Here is a 16,504-nt window from a genome sequence, read left to right as displayed (position 1 = left end):
TTATGTATCATTGAAAAATATATATGCTATTTTTTCATGTTGTTTAACTTTATATAAATGGTAGCCAACTGCATCATTTTTTAACTTACTTTTTAATATGATACAATTGTTTAGGATTTATTATGAAGTTGGCAGTTCCAATTTATCCTCATCAGCTGCTGAATAGTATTTCATTTTATGTCTATACCAAATTTATATAGTTTTCCATTTATGGACATTTACATATATCATATATATATATATAGTTTTTACTATTACAAACATGGTTGAAATGAGCGTTTCTCTACTTATCTCCTTGGTAAATATTTTCTCTACCACATATTTGTAGAAGTAAAACTGCTGCAGCATAGAGAGCACACATCTTCCATTTAAGTAAAATACTAGCAAATGCCCCTGAAATGGTTTACACGAATTTTAATCCCTCCAAAAATCATAGGTTGCCATTGCTCCACATCCTCATAGAGCTCATCGTTGTCAGACTTCTGACATTTGCCACTCTGCATATACTCTGAAATGCTATGTTGTAAATTTGCCTTTCCATGATTACTAGCAACACCGAACATCTTTTTGTATGTCATATGTTTAGAGGCAATAATAACATATGGTTCAGAGCCAGATAGAATAATAATGTATGGATGTTCGAGCCAGATAACTTGGGTTTGAATCCTGAGTCTTTTGTGTGAACTTGGGCTTGTCACCACTTAGTGGCTCATTGGCAAAATAGGAATAATAGTCAGACGGACCTTGTGGGATGGTTCTGAGTTAATATGTGAAAATGGGCCCAGTTTTTACTAAGATGATGATGACGTTGTCGTCAGCAACATAACACCAAAACATGATAAGAGAGATTCAAAAAATTCAACAACACAGAATGTCAGGTTACATTATTCAAAGGTTAATGGTGCTAATCAGTCTGATCCGGAAAAGTTGGGATGGAAATATTCTGGAAATTGGAAGACCTTACCTCCTTATCCCTATCTCGCTGATTCACCCACATTCTTCTCTTCCTATTCAGAGGATAACACTGGGTCAGCGCCCAAGCAGTAGACGAGGAGCCAGTTACCAGGGATGCAATATCCTATTTCTTTTTTTAAGTTAAATGGCAAGTTATCTTGGAGTTTTATTGAATTATGTGAGTAACCATTTGCATTTCGCTTATGCAAGCTTGTTTATCATCCTGCCCATTTTGTATTGAGTTATTTGGTATTTAGTATTGATTAGTAGGAGTTCCTGATATATTTTGGACACTAATGCTGATGGAATTCTTTTTCCCAATCTCTGGCTTGTCCCTTAACTTTGTTTTTGGTATTTCTTTGTTTTAAAAGAAATTTAATAAAATTTTTAAAAAAAGAAATATTTTTATAAAATTTTAAGTTTAGTGCAGTCAAGTTTAACAAGTATCTCTTAATGGTTTGTCCTTTTAAGATCTGGCTTAAGATCCCCCGCCCCTCCCCCCCCACCCTGCCAAACCAAGCTATTAAAGACACTTTCCTATTTTTTTTCTTCTAAATGTTACAAAGTTTTTCTGTGTTATAAGCAAAATCCTCTTCAGAATTTATTTTTGTTTCAAGCATAAATTATAGAGCTAGTTGTCAAGCACTATTTACTGTCTAGTTCCAGTGGCTAATTTGTCTCTCCATAATCTAAAATGATAACTTCGTTACTGTGCCTTGGTGGTAGTAGGAAGAGGAATAGCAGTATCAGCTAGTCGGTCTTCCTGAGTGTCAGGCACCATTCTATGTGCTTCACATTTATTGACTCATTTGATCCTGAACAGCACCCTGTCCAGTAGGTACGCTCATTATCTCCGTTTTGTCAATAAGGAAACTGAGTCACAGACAGGTTAAGTGATTTGTCACACAAATGTGTAGGGACAATTCAAACTCGGACTATGAGACTGAATTTAAAACCCAGTCAGCCTGGCTCCAGAGTCCACATTTATAATTCCTCTATTACCCAGCCTCCAAAAAATCTTTCTGCCTAATAAAACAAGTTTCTTCTCCTTAGTGTTCTTGTTAAAAAATAAACAAGCAAAATAATCTTGGCCAACTTTGGCCACTTTCTCGATTTCATTTGTTTTTATTTTCTCCCTCGGTTATCAGAAGAAGGTGGCATATAAATAGGCTTCTAGATAGAAATTATAATATTAAATCATCTGCTTATTGTTTTATATAAGGTTTCTATAACTCAAATCTATGAAGGGTTAGATATTGCCAAAATGATAGGCTGGGGTGACTTTGAATTTTTCTAGTTTGTTACACCTTTGTTCTTTATCAATTTTGTTACGTTTCTTGGAATTTTTTCTTAAAAGATCCCATTCATTTATTTGACAGAGAGAGAGAGACAGTGAGAGAGGGAACACAAGCAGGGGGAGTGGGAGAGGGAGAAGCAGGCCTCCTGCCGAGCAGGGAGCCCAATGCGGGGCCCAATCCCAAGACCCTAGGACCACGACCCGAGCCGAAGGCAGACGCCCAACGACTGAGCCACCCAGGCGCCCCCGTTTCTTGGAATTTTTTCTGAAAAAATATTTTCCCTTAAGTTCATAGTTACTAGTCTTGAGACTTTCAGTAGAGGAGACAGACAAAAAAAAAGTATAATACAATTTGTTAAATTACAGAATAGAATTATGAGAGCTTAGCCCAAGAAATACCTATTCTGTCCAGCAGTTTCATGAACGATGACTTGGTATTGCTGTAATAAACGACCTGTGTTATTGCTGTAATAAAACAACCAAAATATGGTGGCTTGAAATAATTTTATTATCATTTCAAGCCACTATCATATTATTTTATTCCTTCTTATGTTTCTCTCAGCTAACTAAGCTCAGCTGGGTACATGGTGATGCCTAAGGCTGCAGTTATCTGGGGCTTGACTGGGATGGACCATTCAAGATAGCTCATTCACATGGCTGAGGGTTGGCACTAGCATCAGCTGAGAACTAAGTTAGGACTGTCCACCAGTGTGCCTGGATTCCCCCTATGTAACGTCTCCATGTGGCATGGGTTTCTCGTAGCATGGTGGCTGGGTTCTAAGAGCGGGAAGTGAAGGCCTGGATTTGAGAGTTCCAGAATGTACTTCTACCACTTTCTGTCTGTGGTCTAGGCCAGTCCCACCAAGACCAGCCCAGATTCAATGGGAGGACATTATTAAATTGCCCACCCTTGTTATGAGGGGTTGCGTGAGCATACAGGACCAGAGGAATTGCTGGAGGCCCCCAACTAGACTATGAACAAGAGAGGGCATCACTCAGATTATCCACACATTGATACTATGTTGATTATTTTTATTATTTTTTGTTAAGACAAAAACATTATTTTGGAAATGTTCATATTTACAAAATATGTATTACCTTAGATATATTTCCTATGTCACAAAGATGAATCTTCTGAACGATTTACAGTATAAGTCTTGATTAATAATATGGACTCTGGAGCTGAATGCCCTGAATTTATTTATTTATTTTTTTAAAGATTTTATTTATCCGACAGTGAGAGACACAGCGAAGAGAGGGAACACAAGCAGGGGGAGTGGGAGAGGGAGAAACAGGCTTCCCACGGAGCAGGGAGCCCGATGCAGGGCTCGATCCCAGGACCCTGGGATCATGACCTGAGCCGAAGGCAGACGCTTAATGACTGAGCCACCCAGGTGCCCCTGAATGCCCTGAATTTAAATTCAGGCCAAAGCATGCATCACTTTAGGAAAGTTCCTTAAAGACTCTGAGCCTCAGTTTCTTCATCTGTAACATGAATATGATAAAAAAAAAAGTCTTCCTTACACAGGAGTATCCTAAAAATTGAATGAGTTAATACTGCTAAAGTATTTACAACAGAATCAGTATCAGTAGTCAGTAAAATATGAGGGTTAGCTATTGTATTGTTGTTGTTATTGTTTACTATTGGTTTCTAAGGTTAAAAAAGGCATTTTCATTTTAGATCTATTTTACCAGTAGGTTTATTTGCCAAACCTTTTGGGTAGCAGTAAATGAAAGCAGAATAACAAACCTTCTAATAAGCAGCATAGTACTGTGACACTCTAGCTGGCTTCTTTCCCTGGGACCACTTACCTCACCTCCCAGAAACATTTCTCAGATTTTTAAGTCATAAGCAGGGTTATTTGAATTGATATCATTCAGCTTCGAACTGGCTCTACCATTCTAAAGTATCAGAGGGTGACATGATGGCAGAATGCTTATAGAAATACTTGAGAATGATTTTGTTGAAGTTTAATTTGTGCTAAAAATTCATCAACACATTTCCAGGAAGGCAAATCTTCCCAAGACATATGGAAACTCTTTTAAGGTTGGTTTCATGATTCTGATTGGGACTGTTTTAATTTTATCATTAGGCACTTCAGAACAAGGAATGAAATGTAAGGTAAATTATTATCTATCTGTTAAGATGTAGAAAGCAGAATGGCAACTTGAGAGGGGAAGGATTTAATGTAGTAACTTGAACTAGAGACATTAACAGAAGGGGCTTGGGGAGAGGTAAAGTTAAGGAATGTAGCAAAAAAAAAAAATGGATGATTTAATATGATGAATTACATAAAGGATCATTCCCAACAGAATGCATAAGAAAGAGTGTGAAGAGAGCTGCATTATTTAAAGACTGGAATAAGCAGTGCATATTTGGAGGGTCTCGGAGTATATATAGAGATCTGCTTAGCATGGCAGCCAGCTGGTCACCTTTCATGATGGGGAAGAAGAAAGTGCTTAAGCTGAAGCGTAAGGGATTTGGGTTCGACTTTCTAAACAATAAAGATTGTTAAACATTGTTCTGAATTGTATTATCTCAACTTTGGTAATACTAAAAAATGGCTTAACTGCTAATCAGCCAGGGATGTTCTTGTGCAAAGACCAGTATAGATCCATGACCTCGTACTAACTACAATTTCGTTTCCTTTGCGTTTTAGTATTTCAGAAAAATTTCTTACTTGAAAGTATAAAATTTCCTCTTGGACTCTTTCCCTCTGCCACCTTTTCCCTTCATTCCTTTCATATTCTATAATTTTATGTATCGCCGCTTTTCATGCCTCAGTTCCTCTACAGTGCTGTGATTTTTGTCATGGATGCATTTGAGGAACTCCTCTCAAATCAATGATAACCTGCCACTTAAACATATTCTAAGAGCCGGATGTATAATTGATTCATTGGGTTTTTTGTTTTGTTTTGTTTTGTTTTTATATGCCACCAGTTGTTACACGTTAGGCAGTTTGGTAAGCCCTGGAGATTCATAGTTGAATAAGGCATAATTTTCTGTTGGAATTTACCATGCAGTGGGTTGAAGATAGATATGACTACAATTAAAATGCAAGAAATGATATAAAAGAAATGTGACACAACATCATAGCATAGAGAAAGGAGTTAAGAACTTTGTCTTGGGAGGATATGTCTATCCACAAATATGCCCACAACCTACCTTTCAAGGAGCACATTCCTAGGTGAGGGGAAGTTATTGGGGGGATCTGTCCCTGGGAAATACTCTCATCCAGCTTTGATTGGACTCCTTGGTAAGGTCTCGGTTGGCAGCTGCTTCTCAGCAGCAAAGCTCCATACCATGGGGGAGAAAGCCCAGATTTTGGTAGACAGGTACCTGTGACTGCCACATCATCTCTGAGGTTATTTTGAGATCAAATTAGGTAATAAATGCAAAAGGATCTATCAAGAAATGGGCACTTAAGAAATGTGTATTTTTTTCTTTTTTTTTTTTAATTTTATTTTATTGTGCTACATTAGTCACCATACTACACCACACTACATCATTAGTTTTTGATGTAGTGATCCACAATTCGTTGTTTTCATATAACACCCAGTGCTCCATGCAGTATGTGCCCTCCTTAATACCCATCACCGGGGCTAACAAATCCCCCACCACCCTCCCCTCTAGAACCCTCAGTTTGTTTCTAGGAGTCCATAGTCTCTCATGGTTCATCCCCCCCTCTGATTTATCCCCCTTCATTTTTCCCTTCCTTCTCCTAATGTCCTCCATGCTCTTCCTTATGTTCCACAAATAAGTGACACCATATGATAATTGCCTTTCTCTGATTGACTTATTTCACTCAGCCAAATACCCTCCAGTTCCATCCATGTCATTGTAAATGGTAAGATTCCATCCTTTGTGATGGCTAAGTAATAATCCATTGTATATATGGACCACATCTTCTTTATCTATTCATCTGCTGAAGGGCATCCTGGCTCTTTCCCCAGTTTGGCTATTGCGGACATTGCTCCTATGAACATCGGGGTGCATATGGCTCTTCTTTTCACTACATCTGTGTCTTTGAGGTAAATACTCGGTAGTGCAATTGCTGGGTCATAGGGTAGCTCTATTTTTAATTTTCTGAGGCACCTCCACACTGTTTTTGAAAGTGGCTGTACCAACTTGCATTTCCACCAACAGTGTAAGAGGGGTTCTCCTTTCTCCACAACCTCTCCAACATTTGTTGTTTCTTGCCTTGTCAATTTTTGCCATTCTAACTGGTGTAAAGTGGTATCTCAATATGGTTTTGTTTTGAATTTCCCTGATGGCTAATGATGTGCAACATTTTTTCATGTGTCTGTTAGCCATTTGTATGTCTTCTTAGGAGAAGTGTCTGTTCATGTCTTCTACCCATTTTTTGACTTGATTATTTGTGTTTTGGGTATTGAGTTTGAGAAGTTCTTTACAGAACTTGGATACCAGCCCTTTATCTGTAGTGTCATTCGCAAATACCTTTTCCCATTCTGTGGGTTGCCTCTTTGTTTTGTTGACTGTTTCCTTTGCTGTGCAGAAGCTTTTTATCTTGATGAAGTCCCAAAAGTTCATTTTTGCTTTTGTTTCACTAGCCTTTAGAGATGTATTTTGAAAGAAGAAATGTGTATTTTTTTTAAAGAAAAGGAAGGGTTTCTCATGTCAGTGACATGGGGGAATATATAGGTGGCACATTTCTGAATTAAAACAGGTTTTGGAGATGTAGTAATCAAATGTAATGTGTAGACTTAATTTGGCTCCTAATTTGAATATGCCAACTCTAAGATGACTTATTTTGAGGCAATGGGAAAATTTTGATTATGGACTGGGTAACAGATGAAATAAAGGAATAATTGGCAATATTTTTATGGTGGAAATTGCATTGTAGTTATGTAAGAAAATGCCCATCTTTTGTAGAGATGTGTGCTGATGTGTGCCTGAAGTCTGAGATTTGCTTAAAAGGCTTCCACAAAGCAATAAAGGGAAGGTGATATCAATGTGGCAAGTTCTTGATATTGTTAAATCTGGATGATGGATATGTGAAGGCACATTGCCCTATTCTCACTGTTTTTGCATGTGTTTGAATTTTTTCATAACTAAGCTCCTCTGCCCTCCCTCCCCCAGTGAGCTGTTCAAGACTGGATTGGTGGCTTAGACATACAACTGTTGGCAGCCTGCAGGATTTAAGTGGAAAGAGGAAAATAACGTGCAACTGCAAAGTTGAGAGCTAAAAAATGTATATATGGCACTTTTTTATTGTTACATGTGAATTTAGGTATAACTCTTCAATGTGCATTCCCCAAAGCAGTTTTTGGGTTAAAAGCAGAGAACCATGCTCAGAGTTCATTGGCAAAAATGAATAATTTCATCAAGGTATACTTTGTAACAGCCAAAAAAGGCCAATATGAACATAGTTGATTTTTAATGCAGTGCCATAAGTCTCTTACTTATCCCTGTTGCTTTATTATTTGCTGAATCACATTCAAAAAGTTATGTCATATAGTATTGTTTCCTTAATGACGTTTATGTCAAAAAAGTTTTAGGAGAACAAATGATTAATTTTAGTGTTTTATTTTCCCTCAACATAAAATATAGGTACATTTCCTCTCCAACTTAGATTATATAAAAGCTTTGGAGATGAATTTTCAGAAATGAGTTTCTATCTGAAGATATGTTACTATATTGAATAATCAGAGTTGCAATTAAAAGTCACTTGAGATTAACAGGTTGCTTTTTTCCCCCAAACTGTTTTATCTACTTTCAAGGAGTTTTAGCTCTTCGATGTCAGATTAATATTCTGAAGCATGTTCGATTCATCTCAGAATTGAATGTCAAATCCAAAGACAGATATTTATAACTGAGTTCTGTTCAGGCAAAAAGTCAGTTTCCAGACAGCAGCTTGGATGATCATAAAGCTCTCGTTCACAGTCGGATGTTGCCATCATTTTAAACAAACAAACTAAAGCTTTAAGATTGGATTTTATCAAACCAGCCATTCTATTCCCTGTTTATTATGCTTTACATTTTCAGAGTGCTGTGGGGTTTATATGTTGCATTCAAATAATTATTTCTTTGTCACAGCAACACTCTGGCATTGGTAGTATTATGTGCACTTGACTGATGAGAAAATTGAAGTTCTAAGAGGTGAAGTGATTTACCTAAAGTCATCCAACTAGGTAGCAGTTTAGCTAAGATTTCTAATCGGTTCTTCTGACTCCAAATTTTTCCATTATAAAATTGCTACAAACAAGAAATGACAAAAAGAAAAATAACATATATACATTCTCAGGCTTTTTACAAATATTTCAGGATTTTTAACTGATGAGATATTTACTCTTACAAATGCCTAAACGGGGAGAAGAGAATTAATATACTAATTTTCCACAGGTGTTCACGTAAAGGAATACAACACTAACGAAACAGCCAACTTTTGAGAGAAATGGGTTTATAAGTAAGTGTTCCCTTTTAATACTGACACTTTAAATGAGGGTGTAAAGTATGCTTTTTTTATAACAGGTATAATTGACAATTTGACATATGACATTATATTAGTTTCAGTTTTTCAATATAATCATACAATATTTGTATATGGTATAAAATGATCATCACAGTGAGTCTAGGTACCATCCATTACCACACACAGTGAAGTTTTTTCTTGTGATAAGAACTTTTAAGATCTGTTCCCTTAGAAATTTTCAAATATGCAATGCAGTGTTATCAACTTTAGTAACGATGCTATATATTACATCCCCTTGACTTACTTATTTTGTAACTGGAAGTTTGTACCTTTTGGCCCTGAAAGGTGGGTGAAATGGGTGAAGGGAGTCAAAAGGTACACTTTTTAAAAACTAATCATTACTGGGCGCCTGGGTGGCTCATATGGTTAAGCGTCTGCCTTCGGCTCAGGTCATGATCCCAGGGTCCTGGGATCGAGTCCCACATTGGGCTCCCTGCTCAGCAGGGAGTCTGCTTCTCCCTCTCCCTTTGCCTCTCCCCCTGCTTGTGCTCTCTCTCTCTCGCAAATGAGTAAATAAAATCTTTAAAAAAAAACTAATCATTACTGGGTTTTTAAACATGAGACAGGATGCCTACCTCATTGTCTCACACATGTGGTAGTAATATCTGATGATCATTACATCAGCTTAGCCAGTACAAGCAATTGTTCCAATATAATGAATGAGGAAAGTTTTCATATGATGCAGGAACCATTGAGTGAAATAAAGAAGGTGGATAAATGTATGTCCAGGATATTACCATTATTCTTACAAGAAGGAGGTGTATTTACTTATATTAAAAGTAGAATGGATAAACTATTAAAAATAAGATATGAGTCTTATAGAGGATGGTGGGGACAGGTAGATAAGCTAGAATTTCCTGAATATACCTTTTTATCATAGATAGGATTTTTGGAGCAATGTAAATATTTTAAATACATATAAAACAAAATTAAATGTGAAAACAACCCTTAAAAGTCAAAAGCAAAGTGAAACAAGTAACCTGTGCCAAAAATTGGTGGCATAACCACATAGAAAAAAACTTCTTAAAAGTTTAAACCACTGTAATTTGACTATACACACCTAGGGATATACACCCCAAAAACAAAAGAAATGCAAACAATTTAAATTACTTAGTCTAAGTGTATTGTTGGGGTAGTAATCATATTCTGATCCTGAAACTAGGATTGCAAGATAAAACAGATGAGTTATTATGCTGGAGTCCTTGAGAACTGGAATTTGGACATTGGAAGAAGATGAAGATGCAGATCCGTGAAGATGAGTGGGGTTAACAGAAAACTCATAGTATCAGATTTGAATTACAATATTAGTAAGAACCTGTGAAACGTTTTATTTTTTTTAAAGAAGTATTTACTACCTCTGTCCACTGAAAAGGCTTATAACAATGACTAATGGCATAACAATAAGCAGCCCATGCTACCAGACTCTGGTATCTAAGTGCCATTTCTTTCTGAAAGGAACTGAGGTCCTTAGAGAAATAGTTGATTCTCCAACCTCCCTCAGACAGGGAATAAAAGATGAGGTGGAAAGAAAGGAAGCTATAAAGACTACTAGGTTTGCATCAAAAGGAATCAACTTGAACAGACTCTTATTAAGAAAAGACAGAGTAATTTAATCATCAATTAGAATAATATCAATAATAGATTGAAACACACCAGATATGTTAAATACATGTTTATAATGATACTTAAAAAAAGTCCTCAGTGGCCACCTGTGTAGGATGCTAGCAAACAAAGTCAGTATTTTGAAAAAAAAAAAAGAGAAGAAATGAAGCAATTTTCCTGCCTTTTCAGGAAATCAAGAATTAATAATCAAGACTTGATGAGAGGGCTTTCTTTTTGTAGGACTATATGAGCTAATAAATGTAGAAGAATGATACACTATTTCTGTTTTGCAACAGTGGATTCAGGTAATGCCCACCAAGCACCTGCTGATGTCACAAAAAGAAAGGCAAGAAGTATCATTTGCCTCCTGATGGAAGTCCACAGTATCACCTGTGAATTACTTGTGACATAGACCTCAATTTGACCAAGCCCCTGGATCTGATTATCAGTTTCAGAAAGAAAAGAAAACCAGAAGACTGCACTGACAGATACCATAGGGATAAAATGAGAGGAAGTGTAACATTAGGACACCTCTAAAGCATGAACAACCTGGTTTTCTCAACAAATACATTGGGGGACAAAAAAAAGAAGGAAAGGGGAATTACGGGTTGAAAGACATATCAACAAATTATAGTGCATGGATCTTACTCAGATCCTAATTCAACAAGTTGTTAGGGGAAAAAAAACATGCATACAACTGTTGAGTAAATTTGAACACTGGCCAGATATTTGATGATATTAAAGAATTATTATTAACTTTAAAAGTGTGGTAACAGTATTGTGGTTCTGTGGAGTTTTTTTAATCCTTATCTCTGAGAGACATACTGAAATACTTACGGATGAAATAATATTATTTCTGGGATTTGCTTAAATAATCTTGTGGGGGGAGGAAAAGTGGAAGGGAGTACAGGTGAAACACAAGATCATAATTATCAAAACTGGGGAAGAATTACACTATTCTCTCTAATTCTGTTTATGCTTTAAATTTTTTATGATAAGAAAAAAAAGGAACTGTTACTTAAGATCAATCTCAGAGATCATATTGTGGAGAAAAGTAGTCGTTTCTGTGAAATAATTACTATAGTAAGAAGGGCTTCAGGTTAGGGTTTTTTTTTTCCCCACCCCAGTCCCAAAAGTACATTCCTAATGAGATGAAATTAACATTTGTTAAATATTAAGTTGTGTGCCAGACCATTGTTGTAGTCACTTTACAGGTGTTATCTTCAAATTTACCAGAATCTTATAAAGAAATTATACTGTCTTCACTTTTCAGATCATGCTGAGATATTAAATATCTTAAACGAAGACACAGCTAGCAGAGGATAGAGGCAGGCTTGCAATGCAGCCAATTTGGCTTTTATTGCTGGCATGCTCCCCATACTCTCTTCAGTCTGAACAGTTAACAGGAGCAGAGATTTTGAGTGACAGTGTCTGATGGTATGTATGTATATATGTACGGGTATATATATGTACATATACGTATATGTATTTTTTTCCATTTTCTTGATCAGCATTCTTTGCCCAAATTCAAGGCTTTTGAGGGAGATTGTCATTTGCATGTTGGCTAAATAGAGATTCCAAAACTAGTCAGCCTGCTCCAAGGCAATACTAGCGGCTCTGAATCTTTAATGAGGCAAGCTGCTCCCTTTCCCCACAAGATGGGGGGAAAAAGCACAGTTTTATTTTAATATTCTTCTTAATCAATTGTTCCAAGGTGGTTTTCCTGGGTGTAGTGTATTTGCATGGTGCACTGCGGGCAGGAAGAGGGAGGATGGTATGTCCTAGAGTGAGATGCTTTCCTTATCATGCGTAGACAACAAAGGAGGGGGGAAATCCATGGCAAATAAGAAACGATGCTTTCAGTATGAAGAAATGAAAACAACCTTAGATCAAACTCTGATGTTCCCCCAGGAGGAGAACTCCCTCATCCAGGATCCAGGGGAGTTTACAAAATCTTCTAAAAGGTGAATGCTCCAGTCATCTGTGAACTGTGAGAACACTTTGCATAAGTAATCTCTAGACAAGTAAATGAAGAACGTCAAGTCAGTAAAATTGTTTGTAAAATGACCGTCTCCATTTCTTGAAGCGATTATAATTTGTGATAACTGAAGTTTTCTTAGTAAAGTAGCAGCCCAGGAGGGGGACTATGGTATGTTTTTGTGCTTCCAGCCGTTTGCTGACTGACCTCAAACACAAAACTGTGGGGATTTGGGAAGCCTTGATTGAACCAAGCATCTTTTATCTCCCACTTCACTGAAATGGAGGCAATTTGGACACTGTTCCTGAAATTAATAATATGTATAAAACATAATGAATCAGTCTTTAAGGAAGGTAAAAAAAAATACTAGAAATGTCATTTCCTAGTTAGCCAATGATTATTAGTTCTTGGTTACAAATTTCCCCAAGACTGGCATGAGTATGTGTCCTTCAAACTTAACCTTAGTTGCTTCTCTGCTTTTCCATGGATGGATTGCCCTATATCCCCAGCAAGAATAACTGGTTAGACTCTTCATAGTTTCTGTCTCAGGGAGAAAAGAGAGAAATAAATTAGCATGCTCTATCACAGTCTGTTTTTTGGTTTAAATCTAAAACTTAATATGCCCAGAGATGCTTCTTACTATGTAGTTGCTAGACATCTTCCTGATATATGGAAAGTCATAGAAATTCTCAATTAAATGAGGGATTACTTCATACTTTAAAATACAGTTACTTTTATCGAGAAGTTAATGTTAGCTCTCTGATATTAATGATTTACAAAGTTTTTATGTCACTTATTAAGCTATGCCAACCCAAGTCATTAACACCACTGTTTTTTCATTTCAAAACATTGTGTAATAACAACCCAAATTAGCAATTTTTTAAAAAAAAAGTTGACTGCCTAGTGGAATATACAAAACTGTAAAAGAATGAAAGCTGGGATTTGCTTCTGGATCTTGAAATATATCTAGACTTTGTATTATTTATACTTTATGATCTTGAGGGAGAAGGTGTAGCTATCTCTTTATATAAAATGTAGAATCTCACTTTATGAGAATAATTTATGTAAGATTTAACACCCAGCATAGTGTCACCATGGATGACGAAGATGGCATGGACACCCTGTAAAACTCATCTCCACAGTTAACCAGACATTCGCATCTACCCCCACTTCCCTTTTGCCTTTAGCTGATCTCACCTCCCACATGGTGAACATGATGGAAGCCAACTGGGGTGGCCTCCCTTCTTGCCTCCCACTTTCCCCAGCAGTTTTCTGATCCCTACCTCCCTTCTGAGGCATTTTCTACCCCCCTGAAGTTTTCCTGGCCACTATATTCTACACCCTATCCCTAAATCCTTCTTCTGGGGACTCACTACCACTGTAACCCTTCTCTCCCTTCATTGCCGCCTCTTTGTGTTGTATCTTCAAAGTTTCTTCTCTCTAGAAAACATTTTTCAGTTTTCCTCAATAGTCTATTCCATTATTATCACTATATCCATCTCTCCTTTGGTGTGAGATTGAGAACTGTTCTCTCTCATTCCTTATTCTCTCACTTATTTTCTTTTTAAACTTCCCTCCACACAGTCTCCCGTTATAAACCTTTTATGACCAAGTCCTGTTTGGCCTGATGACACCCCTGCACTGACCCCCCAGTACTCACTTCTCTCTCTGTTTTAGGCCCAATTTCTTCCCCTCTCCACCCAATCAGATTCTGCCACAAGTGTTCTCATCCCATCCAAGATGACTCTTGAGGTCCTGTTGAACCCTCCTTCCTCTATTCTGATTGTAGGTTAAGTGCAACTTGGCCTAAAATTATGGACATTGGTTTTTATTTCCTCAGTAAGATTTTAAGTTTCTCGAGACTATATCTTACACTTCTCTCTTCCACCCCTACTCCCAACCAGATCTAGAAAAATGGGAAGAGTCTAATGGTTATTAAATATTAGAAATCTATAAATGTATTCTTTGGGGGGAGAAAACTCACTTCAGTGACAAGTGAGTGATAACATTGCAGAGCTATTGCCTTACAAAATTGTAACTGTTTCATTTTTATTCTCTTCAGTAAGTACTCATTGCTCTTTTTCATGGTATATAGGATTTTTCAGGTGACAGAATTTCAGTAATTAAATTTTAGAGTATTCAGACACCTTCAGAAATTGGAAATCGGTTTACAAATCTAGCCATGATCTAGATAAATTATTAAGCCAGACAATACAGGGTATATAAATAATAAGTATGCTATACACAAAAGCGTAAACACAAGTGAAGACTGGGTGGACATAATGGTAAGGTGTCAAATATTGGAATGATATGGAGTTAACCAGAACAATGTCCCCGGGGGAGATGGATTTCAAGTAGGTTCTGGCTTAAAAATATACAAATGTTAGACTGGCCCAGTAAGAACAACTTGAGTTCAGGACTAGAGACAGAAGGCACAGAAAGGCAGAATGGGGATAAATCCAGCGATGTAGTCTTAAACTAGAAAACAGGCTCAATTCAAGATTTTGTTCTTCTCTCATCAAACTATATTATTGCCATATCTATAAATATGTTATGTCATTTGCTCATATAATAGCTAACATTGACATAATCGTAGTTCTCATTTTGAATTTTAAACTGCAAGATAAAACCATTGTATGTGCAAAACATTACTTACTTTCTACTTCCTGAATTGTTCTGCCTCACGTCTACTCTAACATCTGTTACCCTTTCTTTTCATCTGTGCATACCTCTGACATCTGTCCTAGCCACCTGCCATTGCACCTGTTGACTGCCACGCTTTAGCTCACTTAGAGTCCCTGATATAATCTGGTGTCTCTGGTACATGAGAGCACTCACCTGACAGATGCATCCCTTGCCTTTTTCATGGAAGTCCCAGAGTACAGTGGAAGTGCTTGAATTTGGAGAAAGATCTGGGTTGAATTTGGTTTTTCTACCCACTCAACATGTGAGTTTATAATTTTCCTATCATCTTGGATTTTTCTCCTCATATGTAAAGAAAGGGGCATTAATTCTTACCTTGAAGGTTTTTAAGGGGGGAATTATGAGAAAATGTGTTTCAGATAATATAACCCAAATTCTGCCAGATTGGGTGCATCTCCTCAATATTTCTCAGCGTGTGGTCCCTAGAACACTTGCATCAGAATCACTTAAAATGCAGATTCTCAGAGTTACCCCAGGTCTTATTTAATTCAATGTATATGGGTCAGCCTGAGAATCTACATTTTAAACAAATTTACCAGATGCGTCCATATACTTTCATTTTGAAAATCCCTGGGATGTGTATTCATCCTCCTCTTTTCTTCCCCTTTCCTTCCCTCTCTCTCTCCTTCTCCCTTTTCCCCCTTGATCTCATTTAACAGTACAATGTACATGAGGTATGCCCCTTGTCAAGTTATTTCCACCTTTCAGAGTTTCATTTTTCTTTGATGTAAAAAGAAAATTGCCTACTTCTCCAGTCACTGCTTAGAATAAATTATTAAAATGTTATCAATCACTTCGAAAATGCACACACACAAATGGTAGCTGTAATAGAAACCATTAGAGTTATTGTAGGAGTCTTATTATTGAAGAACAAGATGCATTGACCTTTGCCTGTGGCTTATAACAGAAGGTAAGTTATTCCAGAGCTAGGACTTATGTGAAGTGAAGAAAGAACTTGCCTGGGGTGCAAACTTTAAAGCTTTAAAGGGCTGCCCCCAATTTAGTAATCAATATAAATATTTTATTTTAATAATTCAAAAAATATCAAATTCAATTAAATCCACTGTGAGCAAAATATTAAAATTTTAAATAAAGATAAGATCATTTAAAAATTTCTTTCTTTTGTGTGAGGCTCCACTATGGCTTCCCATGGCACTGTTACTGATCTAAAATATTGCATTAATACATTGTTTATCTTAATTATTGAGATTTTTGGTGTCCCCTTAAATTCCATACCTGAGACAAGTGCCTCACTTGCCTTGCTGTACTCCTGGTTGACTTATTTCCATGCTGAATCATTTCAGTGTTTAATTAGCTAAGACAGAATGGTCCATTTCCATCCTTTTTTTTTTTTTTTGCCAGAATCTCCACTTAAGCTTTTATGTGACATTTGTACAAATACTCCATTTTTAAAATATTACTGGGCAATACCCAGATTTTGAGAATGTCAGTGTGGATATGAGGGGTTCAGGTGAG

The 16,504-nt window shown here is 36.8% G+C and overlaps 1 protein-coding gene across 6 annotated transcripts in view; it reads left to right on the top strand.

Moving 5' to 3' along the window:
- Positions 1 to 16,504, top strand: part of ZNF385B (zinc finger protein 385B) — a 399,531-nt gene that overhangs the window by 59,236 nt on the left and 323,791 nt on the right. The window contains exons 2-3 of one of the 6 annotated variants that reach the window (XM_027591064.1): positions 8,616 to 8,679; positions 11,621 to 11,784. The exons of 4 other annotated variants lie outside the window; for them this stretch is intronic. The gene's annotated coding sequence lies outside the window, so the exon portion shown is untranslated. The remainder of the gene's footprint in view (positions 1 to 8,615; positions 8,680 to 11,620; positions 11,785 to 16,504) is intronic. One more of the 6 variants, XM_027591065.1, reaches the window with a different exon arrangement.

The sequence above is a fragment of the Zalophus californianus genome, chromosome 3 (genome assembly GCF_009762305.2).
Source record: "Zalophus californianus isolate mZalCal1 chromosome 3, mZalCal1.pri.v2, whole genome shotgun sequence".
Taxonomy (NCBI): Eukaryota; Metazoa; Chordata; class Mammalia; order Carnivora; family Otariidae; genus Zalophus; species Zalophus californianus.
Note: the sequence above shows the minus strand (reverse complement) of the source record. Positions and strands in the feature narration are given on the sequence as shown.